Source organism: Lingula anatina, chromosome 4 (genome assembly GCF_051362555.1).
Source record: "Lingula anatina isolate TDL-2025a chromosome 4, LinAna3.0, whole genome shotgun sequence".
Lineage (NCBI taxonomy): Eukaryota > Metazoa > Brachiopoda > Lingulata > Lingulida > Lingulidae > Lingula > Lingula anatina.
Window position 1 is genome coordinate 3,897,501 of NC_141770.1, and position 27,126 is coordinate 3,924,626.

The following is a 27,126-nucleotide window of genomic DNA, read 5'->3' on the forward strand; positions in this document are numbered from 1 at the left end:
CAATGAAATCCGGTAGAATAATACCGAGACCTCAGTCTAATGTAAAAGTAATGATAAATAAAACAATCGCCATTTTATTCTAGTAAATAACCTAATTTTGAGATAGTCTTATACATGCATCAATGTTTTCTATTTACTTCGTCTCTGTGTAACAGCAGCACACGTCTTTAAAGAAGTCCATAAAGCATTGTGTACCCATTGGCTGATTTGCAGCTACCTACAGTGTAGTCTACTTGTTGTGTACCAGTAGTATTGCGGGGATTTTGTCATTAATGAGCAGATATGAAGTACAATGGTTGGACCAGCTCAAGATTCAATTCCTTATTATCTGTATAAAAAGTAACACTGTTTCGTAATAAAATAAATATTTTTGGATTGATTAACATTAACCCGCCCGTAATGTAAACGTATTCGCCGTAGCCCGTAGCCACTTACGATGCAAAACAAAAAAAAAAAAAAAAAAAAAAACGCACGAAAAATCGTTTACGATTTCATCGCACAGTACGCTTTTCAAATGTAATCTAGGCAGGAGAATTAAATGTGTAACCTAATAACAGAAATAGAATAAAAATACACTACTCCGGTGGATATGAGTTATCACTTTTTGGTGTTTTTGATATGATGATTCTGCTGCATCAAGAGTATTTCGATACAAAAAAGAAAATGCCTTCAGTGTAGTATAGATATACCGCCTCGTATCAAATCCTGTCGAAAGAAACAGCAAAAGTTTTGGAGTGATATATCAATCATATTTGTTTCTTTTGTGTTAACTTATTTTTGCGTATTATTCTACTAGTTTTTTTCCCCCGAAAATTCATAATTAAAGCATGCTTACATTTTTACAGGGCTATCACAAAGTACACGTAGACAGAAAAACTTATAAAATAAAAGACATCAAGGGGTGTTTCGTCAAGTCTTATGTGTAGCCGAAATATCGAAAAGACCTTCTTCTTCCTCTACATGTAGATTACCTGTATCTAGACAAGCACATATACACCTGTATTTGAATAAGTACACATATTCTGTACATCAGCGAGTTTCCTAGACAGAGAAATTTAAGTAGTGGCAGCTGCAGACAGGTTTATAAAGTATATCTATGTATGGAATGTGATATTTGTTAGTTTGATCATAGACAACGCAATAACTTGACTTTGTTAAAAAAAATTAAGTAGATAAAAAATCCAAATGTTGTGAGAATAACGATTCAAGACTTTACTTGTTGCTTATATTAATCTTTATTTACAACAAACAGGCCTATTTTCCGCACTTAAACAGTACTAGTAGGAGAAGACTAAAAAACACATTTGGACACAATCCAAAAATTTAATTGTCTAATGAAAAATGTAATTTTGACACAAGTCAAGGCGGTTTTAAGTTTGAGCGTAATTTACTTGCGTATCACGAATATAATTAAAAAGCGCGTAATCGGATGGTTATCAATTTATACAAATGTAAGATGTCTTAAAATTTCCCCGTGAACCACCACGACGAGTGACCAAGAAGATTTTAAACTTTGAAATCTTTTTACTTCTGAATATTTTGACTTTTATGCCTAGTTTTCGCTTTAAAAAAAGAGAAAGAAAATATCCCTGTAAAAGTCACCTTTGTCGAACCAGATAAATAGAAATGCAGTCAAAATTTTAATGGAAGCCTTAGACACGCATATTTTTACATCATAATCATAACCTAATATCTTAAGCGTGCGATTTTCATCCAAAAGCTGAGACGTCATATGCAGTGCATCTCTGAGGCGCGTTTACTATCTATTTTTCACTTGTGGAAAGATTGTGTTAGTGCAGAAAAAAATTCTTTCACACCAGATGACAACTGAAAACTTTAATAAGATTTTTTAAGCATCATTTATTATCATTAAGATCATCATCATTACAAATCTCTGATATGAACATCACTTCCGGCCAGTCTTATATTACTTCAAGGAACCTAATTTGCATATAAGAGAAAAAATGCATTTTTTTCTGATTTTGGTTTGTTTCCAATTTTTTCATTACTTTCAAAAAGTAATGTCCCTTTAAGCTCACAAATCGGGACACTTTTGAGTCATATGTACTGATCGTAAATTGTGTAATTAGAAATAATTTTTTTTATATCACTGACGTGTATCACGTTTTCACTCCACAGCCATAAAACTCGTTGATTGCTGCATGGGTATAAAAGTAGGTCAATTGCCTGTATAAAATTGCCATACGATTATTGATTTTTTAGTATGGACCGTTTTACGGGGGAGACAGAAGTGGAAAATGTATCAAGATGCCAGCAAAATATTTCGGTTGCATAGGGTTGGTGAAAGGCAGAGTATATTGAGAACTTTTAAAGAAAAGAGTTAAACTAGCCCACATCTCCAGCTTCAACACGTAGGACTTTATACATGGCACGGTTCCTCTCTATTTCATCTGACTCTCCCTAAAATTTTTCGGACCGCGTTAACTGTTCAGCTCCCGGGAAGCGCGAGCATCCAGCGTGGTGGCAGACGCTGAGCTCTGCAGACGGCACATTGCATTCACACAAATGGGGGTAAAGGTTTTCTGGGGGAAATGCTGTATTTTATTACATCTGACGAATTACGTGATAGAGGGAGGAAAATTGACTTTTTTAAAATTTATATTGACTAAATGTAATACAAGACACTGATATTTCTTCTCAAAATTGACAGAATAAAGAAACGCAAAAGGATATAACCTATATCCCCTTACATGGCATATCCTATCCGTGAACTTGATCTACGTTAGTTTTCACACTCCTACACACGCTGAGTTTGTATGGTATCAGTAGAAAGGGGGCGTATGGGGGGGGGGGGGGATTTTGATTTAAGTATGGCGTTATGGTTTTACTGAGTCATGTTTTACTCATGTTATATTTTATACAATAGATCATTTTATTTTAAAAGGATAGACCTGATCTGAGAGCGTTGGTAACGTTTTTGGGACGAGAAAAGTAAAGAGATTTAGCTACTTCGAGCACATATTTCAAAGCGTACTGTGTGTAAAAGAGATAAAAATATCGTACCGCAGCAGGGTGTTTTAAAAGATTTTAAATCCTTTAATCATTTTGAAAAATGACAGAAAAGGAATTGTGTTAAAAAAGAAAGTTGCCGCTATTTACAGTACTTTTTATGATAATAGGCCTACATGTAACATGGCTATAGCAATAGTACAACTAAGATAAGATAAAGTATTTATTCAGCCAATAAAAATATTTAGATATAAATATTGGCAATTGTTATCCTTTGAGAGATAAAACTAAGATAAAACACTGGACAATAAAAAAAATTATGAACTAGGCCTAAAAGTGGAATTAAAGAGAGACAAAAAACTACTTAAAACCATTTACTGCCCTTAAAAGTCAGAAGTCTGCTGGATAAAAAATTTGAAAAGAGAACTTTTTAGGTGGGTGGGATCCCCACAATTCGTTTTGTTGTTTTCTCCATTCTGTCTTTCAAGATATCATCCAATTGAGAGAGATCTCTCCCAACTGGATGATATCTTGAAAGACAGAATGGAGAAAACAACAAAACGAATTGTGGGGATCCCACCCACCTAAAAAGTTCTCTTTTCAAATTTTTTATCCACTAAAAGCTGTAAATATTTTACCGGTGGCGCTAATAACGTTGGAGTGTTTTCCCCGTTCCTCCACTGTAGCCACCAGATGCAATAAACGTTTTAAAAATACTCTCAATGTTACACGTATAAGAGTTAATTAAAACGGGCTCATTATCTGTAAAAGTTGCAAGTGATCTAGAAAGCCGCTTTTGCCTAAAGCAAGTTTACTTTTCAAGTGAATTCCTAGGAGTTTTAACTATAGGCCTATATCTATTGGATTTAAACATGAAAATACTGGAATATAAAACCGAAAGTGTTGTCCGTAATTGAACCATATGGTAGGGTATATGTGTGCGAGCATGAGTGTTCATGAATGTATTTGAATGAAGTTAAAAGTTTGTACCATGTATTGTTTATTTCTTTGGTTTAATAGAAAAAAATTGAAAAAAGAATCTGATAAAAAAATTAATTAAAAGAGTCCCACTGGGTATTTTGTTACCAGTTAAAGCCACTTTTTATTTCCCTGAGATGCGTGAAATGTCCATATTATTTAGCATGATCCATGAAGCACCTCATTCCTGTGGCTCGTAAATGCGGCTTTTTGTTCTTTGCCCTTCGTGAAATAAAGTCTTGTAATTTTCAGGATTTTCAACTAGCATTGTTGGTGTGATATACATAAAGTTTTGTTTACTGTGATTTGTAAATTAATGATTTTATTTCCTGTGAACTGTGATCACCCCTCCCTAATGGTACCCTCAATTAAGAAAAGAAAGAAAAACAAAACTCATTTGATTACAAAAATTTAATATCTTATTGAAAAATTAAGAGAATGACATTTTGCAGGTTTTAACTGGCTTCTACAGAGGCAATGATAGTTCTGCATTGACGACCCTGAAAAATAAAAGTTGAAAATATTAAAATATTATTCAGTTAAAATGTGTATTCAGTTAAATATAGTGTAAATAGATGTTGACAGTAACTCTACAACCACCAGCTCTTTGCTACTATCATATAATTACTGCTTTCATGTAGGCTACTGTTTGACATAATTTTCCTCTAAAAAACTGAAAGCTTACTTAGTTATGATACCATCAAAACAAAGAGACAAACAAAAAGAACTTCTCTGTAAATGTATAATAAATCTATTCTTTTAAAAATACTGTTGACTTTTCTTCATTTCTTAATGTCTGAAGTGTTTAGAATTATTTAATTAATTAATAATAATAATAATAATAATAATAACCATTTATGTTCGTGCCCTCTGTCTGAAGCAAGACGTGAACAGATTCAATACCCTCCCTCACCTAGATGGGCCGCTATTCTTTGGAGCTAAAATGTATAATACAATATTACTTACTAAGAGGCAAAAGTATAAAATGTTCAATAAGTCAGTGCAACATCATATTTCATGTATGAAGCTTCAATGAAACACTTTTACCAGTATTTAGAATAAACAAAATTGCCAAGTATCATTTTAATCTGGCCAAAAGTACAAACTGTGTTGGCACAACATAAGGAGAATGTGTGTGTGTGTGTGTACATGCACAATCACATTCCATCAGTGTAATAAATATTGACCCTACTATTCTATTGACCCTACTGTCTTACCTCTCTCCTTCACGTCTTCTGCTACAGTTGTTGTGTCATTGATACTGACTGAAGAAAAACAGGAAAACAAATTAAACATTTCATACCTGTGCACAACAAGAATTCAATACATTATTTAACATAGTCAAAGGCTCTGTTCTCACAACTTTTAGATCGATCTATCACCGCGGGGAGTCTCACTAGATTACTGTCAGATAATCCCCCTTAAGTGTCCGTCCCCGCCTACTACAAGCTTTAAGGGGTAATTAACTTTCGTGTCCGCCCGGCTGACAGCTATTTAGCGTGAACCCCCAGGGAGTTAGGTCGATCCAATGTAGGTCGATCTAATCTATGAGAATGGGGTGAAAGACCCATTCAAAGATATAGATCACTGAACAGTGAATTTGAACTCAGTGTTTGTGCATCAGTCTCCCCCTAAAGTCCATCTGTGTGTTTAGATTTTTAAGTGTGTTAAATGAATTCCTGTTAAGTTGTCCTAAGCTTACTGTCTTACCTTTTTCTTTGATGCCCTCAGCATCTGACACACTCTTTGTGTCTTTGATATTGGCTAAAGAAAAATGATATCTAATAAAAACTTGTGTGTGTGTGTGTTTGTGTGTGTACATGCACAATCACATGTCATCAATGTAATAAATAGATCCCTATTCTATTGACCCTGCTGTCTTACCTCTCTCCTTCACGTCCTCTGTCACAGTAATTGTTGTGTCTTTGACATCAACTGAAGAAAAAAAAAAGGAACACAAGTTCAGCATTCCATGCCCATGCACAACAAGGATTCAATACCATAGTCAAAGATGTATTCAAAGATTTAGATCACTGAACAGGGAATAAAAACACAATGTTTGTAAGGGGCGGATCTAGAGAGATTTTCTGACAGTCTTGCAAATTATGTTTGTTGATCCATCCTCCATTGTGGACTGTCTTCTGACAAAAAAATTAAATCCCCATCAATGGAAACTTGAAAAATTCTGACCATCTTCCCGGAAGACCCAGAAGATGGCCTCAATTTGCCCCTGTTAATGTCTGAGAGCCTGTTTGTGTGTGTGTACATTTTTTAAGTGTGTTAAATGAACACCTGTTAAATTGATCTTACTGTCTTACCTCTCTCCTCACTGCCCTCAGCATCTGACACACTCTTTGTGTCTTTGATATTGGCTAAAGAAAAAATGATATCTAATAAAAACTTGTGTGTGTGTGTGTTTGTGTGTGTACATGCACAATCACATGTCATCAATGTAATAAATAGATCCCTATTCTATTGACCCTGCTGTCTTACCTCTCTCCTTCACGTCCTCTGTCACAGTAATTGTTGTGTCTTTGACATCAACTGAAGAAAAAAAAAAGGAACACAAGTTCAGCATTCCATGCCCATGCACAACAAGGATTCAATACCATAGTCAAAGATGTATTCAAAGATTTAGATCACTGAACAGGGAATAAAAACACAATGTTTGTAAGGGGCGGATCTAGAGAGATTTTCTGACAGTCTTGCAAATTATGTTTGTTGATCCATCCTCCATTGTGGACTGTCTTCTGACAAAAAAATTAAATCCCCATCAATGGAAACTTGAAAAATTCTGACCATCTTCCCGGAAGACCCAGAAGATGGCCTCAATTTGCCCCTGTTAATGTCTGAGAGCCTGTTTGTGTGTGTGTACATTTTTTAAGTCTGTTAAATGAACACCTGTTAAATTGATCTTACTGTCTTACCTCTCTCCTCACTGCCCTCAGCATCTGACACACTCTTTGTGTCTTTGATATCAGCTAAAGAAAAAATAATATTTTAATAATATTTTAATATTTAAAAATACAAACTTAACATTCCATATCTGTGCATGTTCAAAAAGGATTCAGTAGGCCCATTCCACTTTGATGAAAACACATTCAAAGATTTAATTGACTTAAAAATAAATAAATTATCTTCTTTTACTAAGATTCCACCCTTACCTAGTTCCTCAATGCTTAGGGTCTTAACAATTGCTATGTTATTCTCTTCTTTAGTATCACCTGAAAGAAAAGAATTGAATTTTAAGTAATACCATTTATGTGAGTATGTTGGAGTATGTTGAAGACAAAAAGAAGTGTGTTAGTCTGTTAATCTGATTGTATTTAGTGAGTTTCCATGGAGTTAGTGCACATTAGCTAGGTCTCCAAATTCATTGTCAACAGCCCCTGAGGATCCAGACTTGCACCCTGAGAGTCAAGATGTTGTTGTAATTTTATTTCATGAATCCTTCCTAAAAGATAAAAAATGCATCAAGTTGATTGAATAGAGCAATGGTGTGGACTTACCACTTGTGTGGACTTCAGGCTTGTACATGTAGTCCCACTCTGGAATAAGATGACACATTTATTTATTATTTACAAGTTATGATATACACTAAAATAAAGTCTTAAATGTATTTGACAATATTAAAGGACCATTTCATCATTATTCTACAGTTTTTTTATAGGATAGTGAGTAATCTTTTATTTCCAAATGTTGTACATGACAGATTTAAAAGGTTACGAGAATTATGAGTTCAAGCACCTTTTATTTCCATGTCCAGTTCTTCCCAAGTACAGATCACTTCCATGCTGTCCTTAGTGGTCACCTGGAGGCACCTGTTCCTAAAGGGTTCAGGCTCCCATGTCCAGCCAGACCCAGGGTGGTAAGGCTGAATAAATTTAAAGAATGAATGAATGAATGAATGAATGAATGAAAAAACAAACAAATAAATAACTTAAAGATATGTTAATGTCTAAAATGAAAAATAAAATTTTACTAAGTCTAATATATACAATCACTGATAAATCAAATACACTAGAAGAAATGAATGAAGGTTTTAATAAATACTTTTAAACGTATCAGACTTTAAATTTTCTTTTTCAATTTTAAAGAAAATCATTTTTACCTGAGATCATTATTTTTTTGTAAAAAAAAAAAAAAAAAAAAAGTCTCATACTTACATTTTGTGGCTTAATGAATTTCCATTCTATATTTGAGCCCTTGGGCAGGAGAAACTCTGCCCTGAGGGATGGGACCCCCATATCAGTGAACCTTGACAGGTTCACACCTTTCTGGGGGTCCCATCCCCCGAGGGCAGTTCCCCTGCCCACCACTTTGGCCTTTAAATAGTTGTTGGTTAAGAAAACTCTTACAGTGGCCTTGGCTGTTCAGAGTAAAAAGTAAAATAGAAAGAAATACATGTACTATCAATATATCGTTTTTAATATTTACATTACAGACACTCAAACTGACCACTTAATTAATGTAAATAAAGAATATGATATCGTACTTTCTTATTATGAACAAATTAATTTTTTAATTTTTTTAATTTTTTAAAATTTATATAACAACAAAAAATTGCAAGAGTAGTTTTAGGCCCGTTGTACTATAAAATACATACAGTCTGATTATACAAACAGTGAAACACGCACACAACTTACGAGCACACTGTTCTTCTTTATTTATTTCATTTTCCATATCAGCTATCATCTGCAATATGTTCAATAAATTAAAGAAATCGTGTTAACGGGATACTAGAATTCTGTATCTTTATTTGGTATAGTTTGTAATGTAAACTTCATTTGTACCATTACCAGAATGATCAGCAAATCGTCATGTGACAAGAAATTTTTAAGAATTTCATTTAAAATATGAATTAATCACATAAAAAATCATGAATGACGGATAAAAAGGCGCAGTGTGGGCTTACATAGAACTTGCTACAGAATTTCAGATTTGAATAAAAAATAAAACTAACCAGCGACTGTGTAGACATTGTCTCTTTGCTTTGTTTACTAAAACAATAAACAGGAATAATTATTGTATAAAAGAATTTCATTGGAACCTGTTGCTGATATTGGTCGTCAGTCCTTTACAAATCCTAAGTCTCACCTCTTGCACAGCGCCATCTATACTCAACAATTTTTATATGGCGTGGGCAAAGGGTGACGCTGAAAAGCCCGAATTTTCATCAAACGTTCTGCACACTGAGTTTCACCATACATCAGGACACTTTTCTTAGATGATTTTGTTATAGATTCTATTGACAAACTTAATCGGTGAATTCAGGATGAGACATCTAAAGTGACGGATACATATGGTATCGACTGTGTCAGTTGTTCACTGTTCACATCACGATGCAATGTGCTGGTGAAGATTTTACAAAATGCTTCAGAATGTTGACGCTGCAGATTAAAAGTGTTTTTGGAGAACTGACACGATTGCAAGCCGTCATCTACTTCAACTTTTCCATTCTCTTTTCTTCTGAAATTACCCAATGGCTTATGAAGGTGAGATAATTAATTGGAGAGCTGACGTTATGCCTTCTAATATAATTTTTATTTTAAGTGGGCATTTTTCTTTTTTCTTTTGAGTCATCTGTCGAAATAGTAATATATGAACTTAACTATGAACAACTAAAACTTCCCATGGAGTGTCCACTTACGTGAACTAGCACTACCATCCCGAGTTTCAGAAAGCACCATAAACCCACCTCTTTATTATCATTACTGGTACAGTGTATGCTTCAGCTTTGACTTACAACAATACTTTTTTTGGTAAATTTATTTTATAAATTATTTCTTTGCATTTTATTTGATGTAATTCTAATATTCTGGATCTTGAGGAAAAACCCTAGTCATTGACTTTTTTTTGTCTTTTCCAGTCCATCATCTGACTCCACACTACACTGTACTAGGAGGCACAGGATTATACTGCCACAATGGAACATAATGACTCCAGACTACTACACTGTACTGGGAGGCACAGGACTATACTGCCACAATGGAACACAATGACTCCAGACTACTACGCTGTACTAGTAGACACAGGACTATACTGCCACAATGGACAACAATGACTCCAGAATACTACACTGTACTAGGAGACACAGGACTATACTGCCACAATGGAACACAATGACTCCAGACTACTACACTATACTAGGAGGCACAGGACTATACTGCCACAATGGAACACAATGACTCCAGAGTACTACACTGTACTAGGAGGCACAGGACTATACTGCCACAATGGAATACTGACTCCAAACTAAAATGCTGCACTAGGAGGCACAAGACTATACTGCCACAATGGAACACAATGACTCCAGACTACTACACTGCACTAGGAGGCACAGGACTATACTGCTACAATGGAACACAATGACTCCAGACTACTACACTGCACTAGGAGGCACAGGACTATACTGCCACAATGGAACACAATGACTCCAGACTACTACACTGTACTAGGAGGCACAGGACTATACTGCCACAATGGAACACAATGACTCCAGACTACTACACTGTACTAGGAGGCACAGGACTATACTGCCACAATGGAACACAATGACTCCAGACTACTACACTGTACTAGGAGGCACAGGACTATACTGCCACAATGGAACACAATGACTCTAGACTACTACACTGTACTAGGAGACACGGGACTATACTAAAAAAAAAAAAAAAAAAAAACACAATGACTCCAGACTTATTTTCAAGATGGTCAGATAACAATAGAGTTTCATAAATTGTCATAAGTAGATTGCATTGTCTTTTAGATTATTACATATTTCAGTGAGTTTTTGAATCTGTAATGCTGCTTAATTACAGCCTTTCAGCAAGTTTTCATCTTGTTCAATGTAATACCTGATATTTGAGTGATTTTGTGTTGCTACTGATGTAAGAATTTTTATATAAATCTTTCGGATATTTTATTGCTTTGTCAAAGAAATTGAAGGAACAGTTTTTAAGACACTTGAAAATAAAGTAGATTGCTTTAAAGATGTATTTTTTATTGTCTTCCTGTGGATCACACATGTTCTCCATACAAGTTTGTATGTGATAATGGCTGCTTTATCAACTTATCATGAAGATGTGACCAGGACAATGACTGTAGAGCTAACAGTGATGAGGAAGGGTGTAGTAAGTATTACTTAGAATGAAGATGTGACCACAACAATGACTGTAGAGATAACAGTGATGAGGAAGGGTATAGTAAGTATTACTTAGAATGAAGATGTGACAACAACAATGACTGTAGAGATAACAGTGATGAGGAAGGGTATAGTAAGTATTACTTAGAATGAAGATGTGACAACAACAATGACTGTAGAGATAACAGTGATGAGGAAGGGTGTGGTAAGTATTACTTAGAATGAAGATGGATATCAAAGAAATGGGTTGTCAGGTAGTGCACTGGGTAATGGCCTACATGAAGCTGTAAAGATTGCTTGTCAATTTAGCACATACATGTATTGAGAGACGGGTAATGGGTTCATTTTATGCAGAAAATTAAAATTTCTGTCTTAGAAAATAAGATATAAATTATGTTCCAGCTTTTAAATTACAGAAATTATTCCATTTCAAAAATTGTTGCACAGCTGATTCATATACTGCTATTGAAAAAGTTGTATATAGTCACCTGTTGTAAATTCCAACATATTTTTAAATTATTGTTAAGCATCATTTGTACAAATTTTAGAAACATTGGACAAGATTTGACAAAATTATTAACGTTTAACTATTTTATGTCATGGGATTTGCCAGTGTTTTCATTGTAATTTTCAGTTTTTTCAAAGATATTGTCCAAAGAGGATACTTGTCATAAGACACAGTCATTTGATCAGCTTATCACAGGTTTTTATTGTTGGTAAGCATCATTTGTACAAATTTCAGAAATATTTGACCAGATTTGACAAAATTAATAATGTTTAATTATTTTAAGCCATGAGATTTGCCAGTCTTTTCAATGTAAATTTCATTTTTTCCAAATATGTTGTCCCAAAAAACACTTTTCATTAGATACAGTCGACAGATCATCTAATCACAGATTTTTATTGTTGTTAAGCATCATTTGTACAAATTTCAGAAATATTGGACAAGATTTGACAAAATTATTAACATTTAACTATTTTAAGTTATGAGATTTGCCAGCGTTTTCTATGTTATTTTCAGTTTTTTCAGTTATATTGTTCTTTTTCCAGAGTACCTTTACCATGAAGATGCAGGCAGCGAAAGACAGCACCAAGAGCAGCACTATGTCTTATCCATGTGTACAATACATGATATGTGGCAAGATTTAGGACATTGTCAAATGTTGTGATAACAGCAACCCATTCCAGAAACCCATTGTAAGGAGTAATCTGCATCTGGCATTGATAGTAAGGAGAAGTCTTGTATGGGTATATATTGTTTTCCAGATAACAGTTATAGGTAATTTGCAACCTCCTACACAAACAACCTCAAATCATCACATTTGCTATTTTATTTTATAATCACATTGCAAAATAATTAACATTTAACTATTTTAAGCCATGGAATTTGCCAGATTTTTCAGTGTAATTTTTAGTTTTTTCAAGGATATTGTCGAAAGAAGATACTTTTCATAAGACACAGTCATTTGATCAGCTTATCACAGGTTTTTATTGTTGTTAAGCATCATTTGTACAAATTTCAGAAACACTGGACTAGATTTGATAAAATTATTAACGTTTAACTATTTGAAGTCCTTGGATTTGCCAGGCTTTTCAATGTAAATTTCATTTTCCCCAAATATGTTGTCCCAAAAAACACTTTTCATTAAATACAGTCAACAGATCATCTAATCACAGATTTTTATTATTGTTAAGCATCATTTGTACAAATTTCAGAAATATTGGACAAGATTTGAAAATTTTATTAACGTTTAACTATTTTAAGTCATGAAATTTGCCAGTGTTTTCAACGTAAATTTCAGTTTTCCCAAATTTGTTGTCCCAAAAAACACTTTTCATTAAATACAGTCAACAGATCATCTAATCACAGATTTTTATTATTGTTAAGCATCATTTGTACAAATTTCAGAAATATTGGACAAGATTTGAAAATTTTATTAACGTTTAACTATTTTAAGTCATGAAATTTGCCAGTGTTTTCAACGTAAATTTCAGTTTTCCCAAATTTGTTGTCCCAAAAAACACTTTTCATTAAATACAGTCAACAGATCATCTAATCACAGATTTTTATTATTGTTAAGCATCATTTGTACAAATTTCAGAAATATTGGACTTGATTTGACAAAATTATTATCGTTTAACTATTTTAAGTCCTTGAATTTGCCAGTCTTTTCAATGTAAATTTCAGTTGTCCCAAATATGTTGTCCCAAAAAACACTTTTCATTAGATACAGTCAACAGATCATCTAATCACAGATTTTTATTGTTGTTAACCATCATTTGTACAAATTTCAGAAATATTGGACTAGATTTGACAAAATTATTATCGATTAACTATTTTAAGTCATTGCATTTGCCAGTCTTTTCAATGTAATTTTCAGTTTTTTCAGTTATATTGTTTTTTTTTCCAGAGTACCCTTACCATGAAAAGGCAGGCAGTGAAATACAGCACCAAGAGCAGCACTATGTCTTATCCATGTGTACAATACATGATATGTGGCAAGATTTAGGATATTGTCAAATGTTGTGATAACAATTAACAACCCATTCCAGAAACTGATTGTAAGGAGTAATCTGCATCTGGCATTGATAGTAAGGAGAAGTCTTGTTTGGGTATATATTGTTTTCCAGATAACAGTTATAGGTAATTTGCAACCTCCTACACAAACAACCTCAAATTATCACATTTGCTATTTTATTTTATAATCACATTGCAAAATTATTAACATTTAACTATTTTAAGCCATGGAATTTGCCAGATTTTTCAGTGTAATTTTCAGTTTTTTCAAGGATATTGTCGAAAGAAGATACTTTTCATTAGACACAGTCATTTGATCATCTAATCACAGGTTTTTATTGTTGTTATGCATCATTTGTACAAATTTCAGAAATATTGGACAAGATTTGACAAAATTATTAACGTTTAACTATTTGAAGTCCTTGGATTTGCCAGTCTTTTCAATGTAAATTTCATTTTTCCCAAATATGTTGTCCCAAAAACCACTTTTCATTAGATACAGTCAACAGATCATCTAATCACAGATTTTTATTGTTGTTAAGCATCATTTGTACAAATTTCAGAAATATTGGACAAGATTTGACAAAATTAATAATGTTTAACTATTTTAAGCCATGAGATTTGCTAGTGTTTTCAATGTAAATTTCAGTTGTCCTAAATTAATTGTCCCAAAAAACACTTTTCATTAGATACAGTCAATAGATCATCTAAATACAGATTTTTATTGTTGTTGTGCATCATTTGTACAAATTTCAGAAATATTGGACAAGATATGACAAAATAATTAACATTTAACTATTTGAAGTCCTTGGATTTGCCAGTCTTTTCAATGTAAATTTCAGTTGTCCCAAATATGTTGTCCCAAAAAACACTTTTCATTAGATACAGTCAACAGATCATCTAATCACATATTTTTATTGTTCTTAAGCATCATTTGTACAAATTTCAGAAATATTGGACTAGATTTGACAAAATTATTAACGTTTAACTATTTTATGTCATGGAATTTGCCAGCGTTTTCTATGTTATTTTCAGTTTTTTCAGTTATATTCTTCTTTTTCCAGAGTTACCCTTACTATGAAGATGCAGGCAGTGAAAGACAGCACCAAGAGGAGCACTATGTCTTATCCATGTGTACAATACATGATATGTGGCAAGATTTAGGACATTGTCAAATGTTGTGATAACAATTAACAACCCATTCCAGAAACCGATAGTAAGGAGTAATCTGCATCTGGCATTGATAGTAAGGAGAAGTCTTGTTTGGGTATATATTGTTTTCCAGATAACAATTATAGGTAATTTGCAACCTCCTACACAAACAACCTCAAATCATCACATTTGCTCTTTTATTTTATAATCACATTGCAAAATTATTAACATTTAACTATTTTAAGCCATGGAATTTGCCAGATTTTTCAGTGTACTTTTCAGTTTTTTCAAGGATATTGTCGAAAGAAGATATTTTTCATTAGACACAGTCATTTGATCAGCTTATCACAGGTTTTTATTGTTGTTAAGCATCATTTGTACAAATTTCAGAAACACTGGACTAGATTTGACAAAATTATTAACGTTTAACTATTTTAAGTCATGGGATTTGCCAGTCTTTTCAATGTAAATTTCAGTTGTCCTAAATTAATTGTCCCAAAAAACACTTTTCATTAGATACAGTCAACAGATCATCTAATCAGAGATTTTTATTGTTGTTAAGCATCATTTGTACAAATTTCAGAAATATTAGACAATATTTGACAAAATTATTAACGTTTAACTATTTTAAGTCCTTGGATTTGCTAGTCTTTCCAATGTAATTTTCAGTTTTTTCAGTTATATTGTTCTTTTTTCAGAGTACCCTTACCATGAAAAAGCAGGCAGTGAAAGACAGCAGCAAGAGCAGCACTTTGTCTTATCCATGTGTTGAGAGGAAATATGTCTCACACAAAGCAGAATAGATGTTGGTAGTTATGATGGAATTTTATTATGAAGTGTTATATTAAACCCATATAATATATTTGTTCTTTTATGGGTGAAGTTTTCAACTCTGATGAAGAATTGGAATTGATGTTTACTAAATAATTCCAGATAAAATGTTACGCTATTAAAGAGTCAGTCCTCCTGTTTGAATATAGTGTTTGTGCTGATGTTCTGTTTGCAGAAACTTTAGCCCTCATGCTTGCACATAAAATATTCCTCAAAGAACTCTCATACCAATATTTGGTTTATTTGTTGCTAATTTAACAATAAGAAATCAGTTAACAGATTTTTAAAATCTTGATTAACCTGTAGGCTTTACAGATTGCAAGACGTAACCATGAGACTGTATTGTTACATAGTAGTTAGCACATATATTAACTGGATTAATGGACTGAATTAAAAGAAGTGCTAAGGCAAATACAACCAACAAAAAAGTTCCATGACAAGGATTATCTGACCCGTAATAATGATATTTTTGTTGTATTTAAAATGTGAGGGAAATGATACAGCTTAGTTAATGTAACAGCGGAGTTGAAATTGAGAATCCAGATGAAAATCAAAAACAGCACTTTGCAGTTTGTTTTAATACATTATCCTAGAAATACATCTGTGTTGGCTTCCTTGGTGTACTCAACATTCCAGGAACTGTTGTCTTGGTTCAGAAAAGGGTAGAAGATCAATTTTAATTTTACAATATACAAGACATAATAATGCTTTTTCCTTCTGGCTTTAAACTGTATGTCATGTGACATTTGTATAGACATCTTCAGATGGAAATTTTATTAATGTTGTACAAATATAAAAGCTTTAAGAAGGCTGGAAGAAAATTTGTCCCACACCATTGCAACATTCACTTAAAAATGATTTTTATTTTCAGCCATGTCCGTACATTGCTGTCACCTATGCTATTTTCAATTCTTTGGCATGTTAACCGTCTCATTATTGAACTAATTACCTGTTTGTCTGTCATCCACATAACTCAAAAAGCTATGGACCAATTTTGATGAAATTTTCAGGAACTGTCAGAAGTGGGCCAAAGAACAGATGAATAGTTTTTGGTGGTGATCCGGATCAATAATCAATCAATAATCAATCAATAATCAATAATAAAAAAAACTTAATCATTATAGAATGATAATTTAGGAGTGAAACGGCATTGGGTGGAGACTTTGCTGACTTGGCAGAGGTCTGCTCTCTCCGAGTGCTTTTTTAGTTGCATATGTAAACATGTTCTTTTGACATTTTCTGCATCTTAACAATTTTGTTAGTTGTTTATATTAAAATGATGGTAAATCTGTTAGCGTGTATTGTGAAATAAAGAATAAGAAATGGAAATAAAATTATATCAGTGTAGTGTGTCAGATTCATTCCTTTACTGTTTTCAGATCAAGGAAATTAGATATTTAAAATTGTTTTATTGATGTATTTTTATTTGTTTGAAAAGAGGTCTGTCCATACTGTAATGCCATACTTGAAATTTTGTTAATTCTTTTGGAGGTGATGTATTGTTCTTTATGTATGAAGATATATTGATTTTCATTTTTAGATACTAGTGAAAGTCTTTTTGTTTTTGGTACATGCATGCCAATAGTATGTATGTTCTTCATTATTTCACTGTAATAAAGGATATTTTTGGGGAAAATATGTATGTTCAATTGTTGCTCTTTTTCTCCGTCTTCTTTTTCTTCCCTTTCACTTTAATTTTTATAAGAAAAACAAATAATTTTTGTGAAAAAATGGAATAATATCAATAAGTAGATTTTCCAATTAAAAATATACAAAGGTTAGACAAAATTCTAATTTCAAGAGGGGAATATTGGTGTGATATATTTTTCAGAAACCTTTTAATCGGCCACTGCGTTACCGATATACACGTTACCATATTGCGTGTAGATTGTTGTTATTGTTGTTATTTACGTTGTGAGTTGTCTGTCGGCACAACACTCAATAACTCCCTTTCCTTTAACTTGTTTGATTCCGTTATAATCTTTATCTGCAGTTAGTGAAAGTCTAAGTCATTTACTTTACAACATCAATTGGCTACAAGTTGCCTTAAATTTTTGCATGTGATCCTCTATCAAGAGGAACTGTAGTGGCCAATAAGATTTTTAACTCTGAATTTTTTTACTTCTGAATATTTTGACTGTTATGCGCATTATTTTTTCGCTCGGCTTTCTCCTTTATATTCGCTTAATAAGAGAGAGAGAGAGAGGGGGTATTCTAATTAAATTCATCCTTGTCTAACACAAATTAATAGAAATGCTGTCAAGATTTTAATGGTTTGATGATATCCCTTTTCAATCACAGTTTTAATCCTATATATCATGATTATGAGGAAATATCGCGTGTGATTTTCGCCCAAAAGCCGTGACGTCTGCAGCGCATCTCTGAGGCGCGTTTATTATTTATTCTTCACTCGTGGAATGATTGTGTTAGTGCAGAAAATTTCTTTCTCACCAGATGACAACTGAAAACTTTGAAAATATTTTATGAATCAACATTAAGATCATCAAAGCAATCATCATCATCATCGTTATGAACATCACTTCCGGCCAGTCTTATATTACTTCAAGGAACCTAATTTGCATATAAGAGAAAAAATGCATTTTTTCTGATTTTGGCTTGTCTCCAATTTCTTCATTATTTTCAAATAGCAATGTCATCTTTTGCTCACAAATCTGGACACGTTTATTCCAAATGCATTGTTTGTAAATTATGTAATTAGAAATAACTTTTATATCACAGACGTGTATCACGTTTTCACTCCACAGCCATAAAACTCATTGATAGCTGCATGGGTATAAAAGTAGGTCAATTGCCTGTATAAAATTGCCATACGATTATGATTTTTTAGTGTGGACCGTTTTAGGGGGGAGACACAGATGGGAGATGTTTCAAGATACCAGCAAAATATTTTCGTTGCATGCGGGTACTGAAAGTCAGAGTATATTGCAAACTTTGAAAGAAAAGAGTAAAACTAGCCCACATCTCCAGCTTCACCATGTAGAACTTTATAGATGCCACGGTCCCTCTTTATTTCATCTGACTCTCCCTAAAATTTTTTTGGACCGCATTAACTGTTCAGCTCCCGGGAACCGCGAAGCATCCAGCGTGGTGGCAGACGCTGAGCTCTGCAGACGGCACATTGCATTCACAAGAGGGGGTAAAGGTTTTCTAGGGAAATGCTATATTTTATTACATCTGACGAATTACGTGATAAAGGAAAGATGTTTTACATATTTGAATTTATATTGACTAAGTGCAATGAGAGACACCGATTCACTGCATTTCTTCTCAAAATTGACAGGTTAAAAAAAAGAGCAAAAGGAGATTACCTATCTCCCCTATGAATCCTTACATGGCATATCCTATCCGTGAACTTTTGATCTACTTTAGTTTTCACACTCCCACACACACTGAGTTTATATGGTATCAATAGAAATGGGGCGTATTGGTGGGACGGGGGGGGGGGGGGGGAGAGAATTCTAATGTGACTTTTCATGTTCAAGAAGATATGGTAGTTCTATTTTGATAATGCTACATGTATAACATATTTGGGTTAATGAACAGTATTACACACAGCTAGACCGAAGTCTGTTGTTTTATACGTTATTTTATATGCAATAAAACATTTTATTTTTAAAGATAGATCTGAAGAGCGTTGGCAACGGGGAAGAGCAGTTTTGTATCCAAACCCACAGGTGTTGATTATGCTGGTCTGCACATTCCGCGCTTTATTGTAATTTTGATCTGATTCGTTTATTTTATGATGATTTACTTAGGACAAATAGTGACCCGATGTACAACTTCGATGATTGGATTTGGTTCTCCCCCTCTTCGACGAAGGGCCTGTGCGTGTGTGTGTGTGTGTGTGTGCGCGCGCGTGTGTGTTTAGTGTATGTGTAGAGGAGAGTGTATGTCGTTTTCACGTAGTCCTGCCATACATTGACAAGGTACCGACATTATTTTTAAAAATTAATTGTAGCTTAACTCGTACGTCAAGGGTGTGTATATTCTATTTTCATTTCCATTTGCTTGAAGCTGTATTTGTTGTTCAGGTTCCATTTTTAATTTAAAATTATTTTGCCTTTGTTCTATTCATTAATTTTTCTTGTATTATTCTGAAAAGTAATTTTTTTATTTTTAGGTAATAATTACTTTAATTGTTATAGATAGAGTCATCCAGATTTGTTCATGATTCTTTTTTATTTATTTATTTATTTATTTTAATGCGTTTATTCACTCAAATAAAAAAAAGAAAATATACATATATAATGAAATATTTAAACAGATAAAAATTAAATGCACATAGTAGGGCCTACTGGTGATAATTTCGGTAATTAAATACTGATAAATAAAAAAGAACATAAATATATAGAAATACTTTCACTCACTCATACATACATACATACTGCACGTATACATGCTTGTTGTGTGCTACATATCGGCAACTATAACGTACTTAACACGTTATGGTAATGGAATGCGTTTCCATTTTGTATTAAACCAATCTTCTTTACCTGTCTTTATAGCAATGTATTTTACTATTTTCTTCTTCTGACTGAGAAAATGCAGAAACAGTTCAAAATCATAGACTGATGGATTTTCTGAATTTTTGTTTATAAACTGTTTAGCCACAATAATAGAGAAATTTAAAGCTTTTGCGCAGTGGTCGCTAGACAAACAGCCGTACATTATAGTTTTTTCATTTTTTCTAAAGTGAATGGTATTATTCGGAGTGTTTATTATAACGTAATCTTCAAGACGTTAACCTTTATCACGCACTTCTAACTTCGTGTCCCTTTTCCATGCATCATACGTCACGCATCCCTGTAGTTTGCTTGTTTATTCTTGTTTTGGTACCTGAAGAAGGTTCACAAGCAAAAGCTCAGGCATTTTTTCACCTTTCAGAGTTAATCTTTACAGATGCGTTTTCAATATATTTTTTCGTAAAAATACGGAAGATGCTGTCGAATGAAAATCTGCAATTTTTTTATCAGTCATAACAGTTAATTATCATAAAAGAGGTTTGTTATCTGATTCTGGTCCGAGGATCAACTGGTTGTGAATTCGGCCAGAGACAACCGGAGAGAGAGAGAGAGAGAGAGAGAGAGAGAGAGAGAGAGAGAGAGAGAGAGAGAAAACTCTACCTGAGTCACAGATAGAGTTTTCACTAGATATTCATAGATAGGCCTATGTATAAAATGTAAGGATGTGTTTAATAATTTTTGAAGAAGGATTCCTGTTTATGATTTGAGCGCAAAGGACGATTGCGTTTGTTACGTTCAGTAAAAGCAGTATTGACGACAGCTATCATCTGAGTCCTCAAGGGGGTTGAACTCCCAACACGGTCGGAGGTACGTTGTGTAGATGAATAATAACAACATATGGTCTCTCTTGCTCTTTCTTTGGTTAGTCTTTCGATTCACACAAAAATCGTTGCATAAGTTAGCTAAGCACATGTGCTAATCATATTTAAAACACGAAATGCAGACTCATTTTTAGACCTTCGTTACTGTCGCTTGCAACACCATCTCACATTTGCCTATAAGTTTATTTTCAATAAAGTAGATAAATAAGGTACTTGTTTGGAAGCAAGTCTAACGTCTCAGAAAATGTCTAGAATGTTTATCTTAAATAATACAATGAATGACTTGCAGCTACTTTTAAAAGCCGAAAAATCCTTCGTGGCGTATTTTTGCTCCAGATCATTAATTTTAGTTGCTTTAATGTTTTGAAATATTTTAGTCATTAATAAAATCTTCATTTTAGTTAAGACAAGGACTGAAGGCCCCGTTGGGTATTTTCCTTACTCGTAACATGCACTTATCATTCCCCGAGATGTGAAGCACCCCATTCCTGTGAATCGTGAATTGCGGGTTTCTATCCCTCGTCCTTATACTGTATATAGTGGAACGAAGTCATTATACTCGATGATAGTTATTTTCAGCTCGCCGGACTCGCATTTTCAATGAATAAAATTCTAATTCAATTTATGTTATTTGTGATTTGATGATTTTATTTTCCGCGGCCGTGAACTGTGATCACCCCCCCTCCCCCTTCCCAGCGGGCCCTCATGATTAGATGGACGATATGTTAATAGGGCACAGTCAAATGTTTTACACGAAACACGACAAAACTGCACTCTGTTAGGAAGCCAATTGCAACATCTTCGTTACCAGGCATTGAGAAAATATACTTGAGATTGGGAAAAATAATTGGAACGTTTTAGAAAAAATTAACGCGCATCTAATATAGCCTAAGCATAGTCTCTAGATAGCGCAGTCTATAAAAGTAAAGTAGGCCTACAAGTAGGCTTACTAGTAGATTTGCAGGATATTTGGGAAAAAATTGACTTTAGAATATTTTCAAGTAGGCTACGTTTATTTTACTTTTAATGGTAATCACTCTAAATGCGAAGGTCCTTAAATGCTCTATTTGCTCAAATTGAACGTTGTGTTAGCAGTGCTGAGAACCAGCAAAAGTTGAAGCAAAAAGAAAATACATAATAATAACAATACAAAATAATTTAAAATGACCTTTTTGCAATAATTTATTCTTTATCAATAATCAATGATATCATATCTAAACGAAAAATCAAAAGATATAATAACTTGGACGCAGAGTAAAACTGTGGCGCTTCATGTGACCGGATGTGCCGAGATGTGACCCAGTATTCACTATTCACTGCGGGTTTTTCTTTGACCTACTTAGGCGGGCGGAGCGGGAAAATTTTACACGTTAATGAAATAACGTTATTCCAAGGACAAGATATATCTATGAGTTGCCATTAAAGTTTTATCTAAAGCAGTAGGGCATTCCACGATTCCAGCATCCCTTTAAATGTATGCAAAGACATTCTTGATGACAAAAGGGTGAGTACTTTGTTGTAGTGATCTGGTACCGGAAGTCTTGGGATTGAAAGCGACAGTTGGGCGGGGCTTTTGAGAGAGAGAGAGAGAGAGAGAGAAGGACCTGCAGATACAAGAGGTAGAGAATAGACGTAGGGATCCGGTGATCCCAGTGTTATAAGTGTTATTCAGTAGCTCTGAGTTCGATCCTTGAAACATCTGAGGTAAAACATAAAAAAGTACTAGCAGAGTTATATATAATCAAGAAGCAATGAGAAGATCCGAGTGCTAACTGGTCCACGGCCTTAATATGGCAGACCTACATGAAAGGAAGACTGCTTAATCCTGTAATGGTCACTCCACCTCTCACACGCCTCCACTGGCGTCGTTCAGGCATGGGCACATTAATCAAATCTCGACTATACAGTCGTGTGGGGATCGAGGCATGTGACCATTTAAGGGACCATTCCCAGACTAAATGTTAATCAATTTATTTCTGAGGGATTTCTTGCTGAATTGCTTTTAGCTTAGCAGCTTAGATGTCTGGCATGCCTACTGATAATTAATTACCCTTTAGCAGCTTCAGTAGGTATGACAGACATCTAAGCTGCTCAAGTTGATTGCAATTTAGCAAGAATCCCCTCAGAAATACATTGATCAACAGTTACAGGTAATTTCTGACAGGCTTCCGAATTATCTTTATTGATCCATCCTCCATTTTAGACCGTCTTCCAATAGAAAAGATTAGTTACTCGCCAATGTAAACTTAAAAATCTGACCTTCTTCCGGAAGATCCCGGAGGATGGCCTAAATCCGCCCCTGAGTTAGTCTAGGAATGGTCCCTAATATTCTTCTGGCTCTTGTGGACTGTCAATGTTCTTTTTATTAAGATAATTTATGTCACTTCATTAATATTATCTTTTGTCTCTTTTTCCAGCTCCAGTCTCCATAGAGCATGGTGACTTCTAGGTGATCTGACTTTACCTGGCTGGACATGGGGGGGATGTATTATTAATATGAAATAGACAGGAAATAACAGCTGCAGGAATATCCCTTCATCTCATGCAACTGTGCAAGACACAGCAAGTTTCAGGATGAATGGGTTATGAAGAACCAGAGACAGGACAGCCATGGTAAACAGGGAACTGGACTTTTTGCAGGTTGTACACAAAATGAACAGCTGGTTTTGTCTTTGAAGTAACAGTGGGTATAATTGGTCTTCTTTCTTACCTCTGTAGAGACACAAGGCCAGTTATCCCAAGGCTTGGATTTGAATATTTTTTAATGTGACTTAAAAAGCACGGGTTTTATAATTACCACACTTCTTTATTAAAAAAAAAACTTATAATTGTAATGTGCATTGAAGTTGTTTAAGGGCATTTTTTATCCACGTCTCTCATTTGTTACCAATGCATTTTTATGTACAGACACAGAAGTGTCTGTACATATTGCCATCACCTGCGTCTGGCGTCGCCGATGCCGATGCCGATGCCGGCGCTGTGCACTTTCCTTGTTAACACGATAAGTGGAGGGCAGTTTTACTTTTTGGCTTTATATTTACAGAGCTGATGAATATTCATAAAACACAGGTAAAGTTTGAAAATCAGCATGATCGGGCCATTATTGTAGAAGTTATGCTGTTTTTTCACTTTTCAGCATATATGCAACCCTGTTAACACATTTTAAGGAAAACCGATAGGCCTGTTGTCATTAAACTCACAGGAGTAATCAATCTTACTAAAACGCAGGTCAAGTTCGAAAATCGGCATGATCGGGCCACTATTTTAGTAGTTATGCTGTTTTTTCACTTTTTAGCATATATGCAACATTGTTAACACATTTCAAGGAAAACCGTTAGGCCTGTTGTCATGAAACTCACATTAGTAATCAATCTTACTAAAACGCAGGTCAAGTTCAAAAATCAGCATAATGGGGCCATTATTTTATAAGTTATGCTGTTTTTTCACATTTCCTCAGATTCAATTCTTAGGCATGTTAACAGTCTCATTATTTAACAAATAAGATATGTAAATGTGTTTGTTTGACATTTCCTGCAACTTTACAACATTGTTAGTTGATTATGTAAAAATGATGGTAAACTTGTTATCATGTATTGTATAATAGAGTTTTAAAAATGGAAAAAAACTCATATCATTGCAGTTTGTCAGATTAATTCATTCACTATGTTCAGAAACTCAGAATAGAGGAAATTGGACATTAAACACTGTTCTATTGATATTTTTCCCATGTCATCAATTTTCTTAGTTGATCATATAAAAATGGCAGTAAACTTAATTTTGTTATATGTTAAACAATTGTTAAAAATGGAAAAAAACACATTTCAGGACAGTGCTGTCTTGTTTACATTTTGGCATTTTCAAGTTGTGACTTTGAAGTTCCATGGGCCTGAAGACCTTTGCTTGTCACATTTTCTGAATATCCATGATACTAATATTTTATTATTAAAAATTGATGGTCATTATGCTGTTAAACATTATGTAATATTGCATCAAAATTTGAAGAAACCCCTATTTTGGACACTGCTCCCATGATGACCATTTAAGGAAAACCATGTCACTTACTGTTCTCAAACTTACAGGAAAGAAACATGGGACTAAGATACAGTTTAATTAGGCAATGCAGTCTGTTTGGTAATTCTTTCTGGCAGTTAATCGGTTTTTTGTGAAAATTTAATTTTTCACATATTGGCATTTTCAAGGTGTGACTTAGAACCCATGCTAGTCACATTTTCTGAAAGTCCTCAATACATATATTTTATTATGTACATATTGCCATCACCTGCATCTGTCGTCGCTGTCCATGTTGCCGTCGCCGTGCACTTTTATCGTTAACACCATAAGTGGAAGACAGTTTTACTTTTTGGCTTTATATTTACAGAGCTGATGAATATTCATAAAACGCAGGTCAAGTTCAAAAATCAACATGATCGAGGCATTATTGTAGAAGTTATGCTGTTTTTTTTTTCACTTTTCAGCATATATGCAACACTGTTAACACAATATAAGAAAAACATATAGGCCAGTTGTCATGAAACTCACAGGAGTGGTTAATCTTACTAAAACTCAGGTTGAGTTTGAAAATCAGCATAATCGGGCCATTATTTTAGAAGTTATGCTGTTTTTTCACATTTCCTCAGATTCAATTCTTAGGCATGTTAACAGTTTCATTATTTAATTAATAAGATACGTAAAAGTGTTTGTTTGACATTTCCTGCATCTTTACAACATTGTTGGTTGATTTTGTAAAAATGATGGTAAACTTGTTATCGTGTATTGTGTAATATAGTTTCAAAAATGGAAATAAACTCATATCATTGCAGTTTGTCAGATTCAATCATTCGCTATGTTCAGAATCTCAGAATGGAAGAAATTGGACATTTAACACTGCTCTATTGATTTTTTTCCCATCTCATCAATTTTTTTAGTTGATCATATATAAATGGCAGTAAACTGTTAATTTGTTTTATGTTAAAAATTGTTAAAAATGTGGAAAAAAACATTTCAGAACAGTGCTGTCTTGTTTACATTTTGGCATTTTCAAGTTGTGACTTTGAAGTTCCATGGGCCAGAAGACCTTTGCTAGTCACATTTTCTGAATATCCATGATACTAATATTTTATTATTAGAAATTGATGGTCATTATGCTGTTAAACATTATGTAATATTGCATCAAAATTTGAAAAAAAACTATTTTTGGGCACTGCTACTTGTTGCATATTGTAATGTAATTAACATATCTCCCATAATGCATTGTTCTTTTCTCTACCAGTTAGCCAGCATGGCTGGATGTGTTATGTAATAAATGAGTTATTAAAAAATGTTAACTTGAGTTACATAACAACAGAAAAACTACGACATGGTGTCAGAATCGGGATCTACATTGGATGTAGCATAATTTGGAGATTGGATGACCCACAAACTACAAGATTAAAACGGATTTAGAATCACTAAAAAAAAAAAAAGGAAAAAAAATGGAGCACATGTATGGGATACAGCCGCCTCACATGGACTGGGAATCCATGGACTTACCGCGTACGTTCAAACTTTTCAAGGAAAAGTGTGAATTGATATTCCAAGGACCTTTAGATGCTGTGTCAGAGGAAAGACAAGTGAAATTTCTTCTTCTTTGGATCGGAGAAAAAGGCCGCGAAATTGTGAAAACTTTTAACATTGATGATCCAGACGTGTTGACCTCGTATTGGCAAAAATTGGAAGAATACACAAAGCCCAAGAGTAACTTTCGAATTCAGAGATTTAAACTTAGAGCATGCAGACAAGAAGCAGGTGAGAGCATTGATTCTTTTGTCAGACGAATCAGACTCGTGGCAAATGAATGCAAATATACCGATGTTGATCAACACATAATTGACACTCTCATTTTTGGCACTAACTCGGAGCGAATTCAGGCAAAATTATTACAAAGAGAGGACGATTTGACTCTAGATCAGGCTCTTGTCATTGCACGAACAGAGGAAGCAACTAAGAAACAGATTGAGGATCTTCACAGTACATCGGCAAAGGAAATTCACGCACTACGGCCAAGTGGAAACAGTCAAAGAGGGAGACCGCGTTACAGACAGCCACAACCTCGCACTCCTCGCCAGCAAACTCAATCAAAGGTACCAAACAAACAACGCTCACGACAGCCACTGCAAGAATGTGGTAAGT

General features: G+C 34.0%; 1 protein-coding gene and 2 long non-coding RNA genes across 6 annotated transcripts in view; 2 read left to right on the forward strand and 1 right to left on the reverse strand.

Annotated features, from left to right (window-relative positions):
• Nucleotides 1–27,126, forward strand: part of LOC106164374 (uncharacterized) — a 629,853-nt gene that overhangs the window by 392,341 nt on the left and 210,386 nt on the right. For 2 of the 4 annotated variants that reach the window (XR_015334221.1, XR_015334222.1), the window contains exons 1-2: nt 22,264–22,462; nt 23,376–23,598. The gene's annotated coding sequence lies outside the window, so the exon portion shown is untranslated. The other 2 variants (XR_015334224.1, XR_015334225.1) reach the window with 2 other exon arrangements.
• On the reverse strand, nt 4,345–4,854 carry LOC147762090 (uncharacterized). The gene is made up of 2 exons (XR_015334132.1): nt 4,801–4,854; nt 4,345–4,448 (listed from the first exon to the last, which is right to left on the reverse strand). It is a non-coding gene; the product is annotated as an uncharacterized LOC147762090 (long non-coding RNA).
• On the forward strand, nt 9,071–10,940 carry LOC147762091 (uncharacterized). Its single transcript, XR_015334237.1, has 2 exons — nt 9,071–9,443; nt 9,818–10,940. It is a non-coding gene; the product is annotated as an uncharacterized LOC147762091 (long non-coding RNA).